Below are 7201 nucleotides of genomic sequence, written 5' to 3' on the forward strand. Positions count from 1 at the left end.
AGTTAGGAAGACAGAAGCTTTTATTTCACATATTTTCCCTTGAACTGAGAGCTCAATAAGCTATTTCCTCATGTTGAAATAAATGCTATTTATTATTATTAAAAAGATTTTATTTACTTATTTGACAGAGAGAGGGAGATCACAAGTAGGCAGAGAGGCAGGCAGAGAAAAAGGGGGAAGCAGGCTCCCTGATGAGCAGAGAGCCCGCTGTGGGGCTCAATCCTAGGACCCTGGGATCATGACCTGAGCCAAAGGCAGAGGCTTAACCCACTGAGCCACCCAGGCACCCATGTTTGCCTGTTTTTGAATGGTATTTATTCTGCTTGTTTAATTCATTGCCCAAAGGCTGTTTTTTTTTAAAAAAATACAGTCTACTGGACTTCTCTGCCCCATTTGATACTATCCATTGCCACGGTTTCACGGTCCTTCCTCTCTGATCTTCTCAAATACCACTGTCTGAGGTCCTTTTAACTCTGATCATTCTTCTTATCTTGGGCTCTCTCACTGCCTTAGCTGTTGTGATTTCTCTTGGGACTCCCTCTTTTCTCTCTGGTGTGCTTATCTGATGTCCTCAACCATTCTTACTGCTTCATTCATAGATATTAACTTTCAAATCTGTTTCTTAAACACCAACCTTAACCTTGAATTCCAGACTTGTATTTTTTTTTTAAGATTTTATTTATTTATTTGACAGACAGAGATCGTAAGTAGGCAGAGAGGCAGGCAGAGAGACAGAGGAAGAAGCAGGCTCCCTGCTGAGCAGAGAGCCCGATGCGGGGCTCGATCCCAGGACCCTGGGATCATGACCTGAGCCGAAGGCAGCGGCTTAACCACTGAGCCACCCAGGCGCCCCCAGACTTGTATTTTTAACTGTATTTTGGACACCTCTATGTGGCCATACAAAATATATTTTTTTCGTTATCATTTATTAACCACCTGAATACACACAAAAAATTGTCCTTTTCCTAGATTCCTGTTCTTAGTGCATGGTATTGCCATCCATCCTTTTCCCCAAGCTGGAAATCTCAGTTATTCTCAATTACTCCCACTTTTTCCCCTCTCATGTTCAGTTAGTAATTCTAAATATTCTCTTTCAGAAAAATCTTCAGTCTAGCCCATCTTTCCCATTCTTTGCCTTTGCCCTAGTTTAGGCTTACATCATCTTTCACTTGGACTATCCAAAGAGCCTCAGAATTGGTCTCCTTTTGGTACAGAGAACTCCCATCAAAGTAAAAAAAAGCAGGCCAACATCAAGACATATTCTAACTAAATTTGCAAAATGTAGCAATAAAGAAAAAATTCCTAAAAGTAGCAAGACAAAAGAAGTCCCTAACTTACAAGGGAAGACCAATAAGGTTAGCAGCAGATCTCTCCCCAGAAACTTTTGGCAAGTCAGAAGGCAGTGGCATGATATATTCAATGTTCTGGATAGAACAGAATACTAGATAGAACAAGAGAATAGAATACTCTATCCAGTAACAGTCATTCAGAATAGAAGGAGAGATAAACAGTTTCCCAAAAAAAAAAAAAAAAAAAACTAAATGGGTTCATGACCACAAACCAGCCATGAAAGAAATATTAAAAGGACATTTTGAGTAGAAAAGAAAGACCAAAAATGACAAAGACTAGAAAGGAACAGAGAAAATCTCCAGAAACAATGACAGAACAATAAAATGGCACTAAATACATATCTATCAATAATTACTCTGAATGTAAATGGACTAAATGCTCCAATCAAAAAACATGGAGTGTCAGAATGGATTAAAAAAAAAAACAAAAAAACAACAGTCAGTCCTCAAGGCGTTGGTGCTGTGTGGTGTTGGAATCTTGTTGCTTGTCAGCCTGTGCGTGCATGCGCGGACATGGCCTCAAACGACTATACCCAACAAGCAACCTAAAGCTATGGGGCCTACCCCACCAGCCTGGACAGGGCTATTCCCAGCTGAGCAATCAGCCCGCTGGACAACAGAGTTACAGTGGTTATGGCCAGTCAGACACTTCAGGCTATAGCCAGAGCAGCTATGGTTCTTCTTATGGACAGACCCAGAACACAGGCTATGGCCCTCAGTCAGCTTCCCAGGGATAGACTGGTGGCTATGGCAGTAGCCAGAGTTCTCAGTCATCTTATGGGCAACAGTCCTCTTATCCTGGCTATGGCCAGCAGCCAGCTCCTAGCAGCACCTCGGGAAGTTATGGTAGTTGTTCTCAGAGCAGCGGCTACGGGGAGCCCCAGAGTGGGGGCTATGGCCAGCAGTCTGGCTATAGTGGACAGCAGCAAGGCTATGGACAGCAGCAAAGCTCCTATAATCCCCCTCAAGGCTATGGACAACAGAACCAGTACAACAGTAGCAGTGGAGTTAACTACGGCCAAGATCAGTCCTCCATGAGTCATGGCGGCAGTGGTTATGGCAATCAGGACCAGAGTGGTGGTGGTGGTGGCTATGGGGGAGGCCAGCAGGACCGTGAGGGCCGCGGCCGGGGCAGTGGCGGTGGTTACAACCATAGCAGCGGTGGCTATGAACCCAGAGGTCATGAAGGTGGCCGTGGAGGCAGAGGCGGCATGGGCGGAAGTGACCGTGGAGGCCTCAATAAATTTGGTGGCCCTTGGGACCAAGGATCACGTCATGACTCCGAACAGGATAATTCAGACAACACCACCATCTTGGTGCAGGACTTGGCGAAAATGTTACAACTGAGTCTGTGGCTGATTACTTCAAGCAGATTGGTATTATTAAGACAAATAAGAAAACAGGACAGCCCATGATTAATCTGTACACAGACAGGGAAACGGGCAAGCTGAAGGGAGAGGCAACAGTGTTGTTTGATGACCCACCATCTGCTAAAGCAGCTATTGACTGGTTTGATGGTAAAGAATTCTCTGGGAATCCTATCCAGGTCTCATTTGCTACTCGGCGAGCAGACCTCAATTGGGGCGGTGGCAATGGTCGTGGAGGCCGAGGGCGAGGAGGACCTATGGGCCGGAGGCTACGGAGGTGGTGGCAGTGGTGGCGGTGGCCGGGGAGGATTCCCTAGTGGTGGCGCTGGCGGCGGCCAGCAGCGAGCTGGTGACTGGAAGTGTCCAAATCCTATATGTGAGAACCTGATCTTCTCCTGGAGGAATGAATGCAACCAGTGTAAGGCCCCTAAACCTAAACCAGATGGCCCAGGACAGGGACCGGGAGGCTCTCATATGGGGGGTAACTATGGAGATGATTGTCATGGTGGAAGAGGAGGCTATGATCGGGGTGGCTACCAAGGCCAAAGCGGGGACCGTGGGGGCTTCCGAGGGGGCCAGGGTGGTGGGGACAGAGGTGGCTTTGGCCCTGGCAAGATGGACTCCAGAGGTGAGCCCAGACAGGATCGCAGGGAGAGGCCGTATTAGCTTGGCTCCCGAGGTCCTGCAACAGCTTTCCTTCTTGTACCCAGTGTTACCCTCATTATTTCTGTAACCTTCCAACTCCTGATCACCATGGGTTTTTTTGTGTCGGACTATGTAATTGTAACCGTACCTCTGGTTCCCATTAAAAACCATCGTTTCATTAAAATTTTTTCCTCTTCCCCCTCTTCACTCCACTGGAGGATTGATATCTGGGTCAGGAATGTGGGGAGTTTTTCTCTTTCAGATGGTCCTGCCTAGCAGGAACTGGAATAATTTGTTTCTGCTTAGCAGGAACTGGAATAAAGTGTTTGATACTTGGTCCAAACAAAAAATAAAAAACAAAAAACAAACCAAGACCCATCTACATGCTGCCTAAGAAGACTCATTTTAGACCTAAAGACACCTGCAGATTGAAAGTGAGGAGATGGAGAAATATTTATCATGTAAAGGGACATCAAAAGAAAGAGGAACCATGTTTGTATCAAACTCGATTTTAAACCAAAGAATGTAGCAAAAGATGAAGAAGGGCACTATATCATAACAAAGGGGTCTATCCAACAGGAAGATCTAGCAATTGTAAATATTTATACTCCCAACATGGGAGCACCTAAATATATAAAACAATTAATAACAAACATAAAGGAATTCATTGATAATAATATAGTAATAATGGTAGGGGACTTTAAGACCCCTTAAAGCAATGGACAGATCATCTAAGCAGAAAATCAACGAGGAAACAATGACTTTAATGACACGCTGGGCTGGATGGACTTAACAGATATATTCAGAACATTACATCTTAATGCAGCAGAATACAAATTATTCTTTTCAAGTGCACATGAAACATTCTCCAGAACAGATTATATACTAGGTCACTAGTCAGGCCTCAACAAGAACCAAAAGACCGAAATCATACCTCAATGCTAAGAAACTGGAAGTCAACCACAAAAAATAAATTTGGAAAGACCACAAATACATGGCCTTTCCATGTATTTAACATACATTTAATCCATGTATTTCCATGTATTAAACAATGAATGAGTCAACCAGGAAATCACAGAAGAAATTAAAAGAATGAAAACAAATGGAAATGGAAACACAATGATCCAAAACCTTTGGGATGCAGCAAAAGTGGTCCTAGAGGGAAGTATATTGCAGTATAGGCCTTCCTCAAGGAGCAAGATAATTCTTAAATAAACAACCTAACCTTGCACCTAAAGGAGATAGAAAAGAACAACAAAGACTAAAGCCTCCAGAAGAAGGGAAATAATAATGATTAGAGCAGAAATAATGGATATAGAAACTAAAACAACAACAAAAACAACAAAAACAAAAACAGAACAATAAAACCAGGAGTTTGTTCTTTAAAAAAATTAATAAAATTGATAAATCCCTAGCCAGATTTCTATCAAAAAGAAAAGAGAAAAAGGGCACCTGGCTGGCTTGGTTGTTAAAGCCTGAGGCTCTCGATCTTAACCCCCACACTGGTGTAGAGTCTACTTACATAAATAAGTAAGTCTTTAAGAAAAAAAAGAAAAGAGAAAGGATCCAATAAATAAAATCACAAATGAGAGGGGAGAAATAACAACGAATACCACAGAAATACACACAATTATAAGAGAAAATTATGAAAAACTATATGCCAACAAATTGGATGACCTGGAAGAAATGGATAAATTCCTAGAAACATACGAATGACTAAAACTGAATCAGGAAGAAAGAGAAAACTTGAACAGACTGATAACCAGCAAAGAAACTGAATCAGTAATAAAAAATCTCCCAACAAACAAAAGTCCAGGGTCAGATGGCTTCCCAGGGGAATTCTACCAATTGTTTAAATGAGAGTTTATACCTATTCTTCTCAAACTATTCCAAAAAATAGAAGGAAAACTTTCAAACTCATTCCATGAGGCCAGCAATGCCCTGATACTAAAACCAAATAAAAGTTCCACTAAAAATGGGAACTACAGGCCAACATCCCTGAGGAACATGAATGTAAAAATTCTCAATAAAATACTAGCAAATCAAATCCAACAGTCCATTAAATGAATCATTCACCATGATCAAATGGGATTTATTCCACGGACACAAGGGTGATTTGATATTCACAAATCAATCAAAGTGATGCACCACATTAATAAAAGATACAGATCTTTATGATCATTTCAATAGATGCAGAAAAAGCATTTGACAAAGTACAACATCCATTTATGATAAAAACAAAACCCTCAACAAACTACGTTTAGAGAGAACATACCTCAGTATTATAGAGGCCATATATGAAAATCTCTCAGCTACTATTTCCTCAATGGGGGAAAACCGAGATCTTTTCCTCTATGGTCAGGAACAAGACAAGGATGCTCACTCTCACTACTGTTGTCCAACATAGTACTGGAAGTTCTAGCTTCAGCAATCAGACAACAAAAAGAAATGAAAAGCATCCAAATTGGCAAGGAAGAATCAAACTTTCACTATCTGTAGATGACATGATACTGTATATAGAAAACCCAAGAGTCCACACAAAAGCTGCTAGAACTGACACATGAATTTAGTAGAGTCATAGGATATAAAATCAATGTACAGAAGTCTGTTGCATTTCTATACAGTAATAACAAGCAGCAGAAAGAGAAATCAAGGAACGATCTCACTTACAATTATACCAGAAACCCTAAGACCCATAGGAATAAATCTAACCAAAGAGGTAAAAGATCGTTACTCTAAAAACTACAGAACACTGATGAAAGAAATTGGAGATGACACAAAGGAATAGAAAACATTCCATGTTCATGGATTGGAAGAACAAATATTATTAAAATGTCTTTACCACCCAAAGCAATCTATACATTTAATGCAATTCCTATCAAAATACCAATAGCATTTTTCACAGACATAGAACAAACAATCCTAAAACTTGTTTGGAACCATGAAAGACCCTGATGTAGCCAAGCAACACTGAAAAAGCAAAGCAAAGCTGGTGGCATCAATTTCTGGGCTTCAAGCTCTATTAGAAAGCTGTAAACATCAAGACAGTATGATACTGGCAAAGAAATAGAGACATACATTAATGGAACAGAAGAGAAAACCCAGAAATGGATCCACAACTCTATGGTCAACTAATTTTCAACAAAGCAGAAAAGAATACGCAGTGGGAAAAAACCCACAGTTTCTTCAACAAATGGTGTTGAGAAAACTGGACAGTGACATGCAGAAGAATGAAATCGGACCAGTTTCTTACACCCTACACAAAAATAAGTTCAAAATGGATGAAAGACCTAAATGTGAGACAGGAAACCATCAAAATCCTAGAGGAAAACATAAGCAGTAACCTTTTCCGACATGTGCCATAGCAACTTCTTACTACATATGTCTCCTGAGGCAAGGGAAACATAAAAACAAACTACTGGGACTTCATCAAAATTAAAAGCTTCTGCCAGTGAAGGAAACACTCAACAAAACTAAAAGGAAACCTATAAAATGGGAGATATTCTCGAATGACATATCTGATAAACGGTTAGTATCTACAACTATGAAGAACTGATCAAACTGAACACCCAAACACAAGAAACAACAGGTATTGTCAGGGATGCAGAGAAGGGGGAACCCTCTTGCACTGTTAGTGGGAATGTAAACTGGTGCATCTACTCCGGAAAACAGTATGGAGGTTCACAGAACTCCATAAAAATAGAACTACCCTCTTATTCATTAGTCTCATTTACCAGAGGATACAAAAATACCAATTCAAAGGGATACATGTGTCCCAGTGTTTATACCAGCATTATTGACAATAGCCAAATTATGTAAAAAGCCCAAATGCCCGTTGCC

General features: G+C 41.0%; 1 pseudogene across 1 annotated transcript; it reads left to right on the top strand.

Annotated features, from left to right (window-relative positions):
• Positions 1-1862: 1862 nt before the first annotated feature.
• LOC309842200 (RNA-binding protein FUS pseudogene) lies at positions 1863-3409 on the top strand (annotated as a pseudogene). The gene has a single exon. The product of its transcript is annotated as an RNA-binding protein FUS pseudogene (transcript).
• Positions 3410-7201: the final 3792 nt, after the last annotated feature.

This window comes from Mustela nivalis (assembly GCF_964662115.1).
Source record: "Mustela nivalis genome assembly, chromosome: 10".
In the NCBI taxonomy this organism is placed as follows: Eukaryota; Metazoa; Chordata; class Mammalia; order Carnivora; family Mustelidae; genus Mustela; species Mustela nivalis.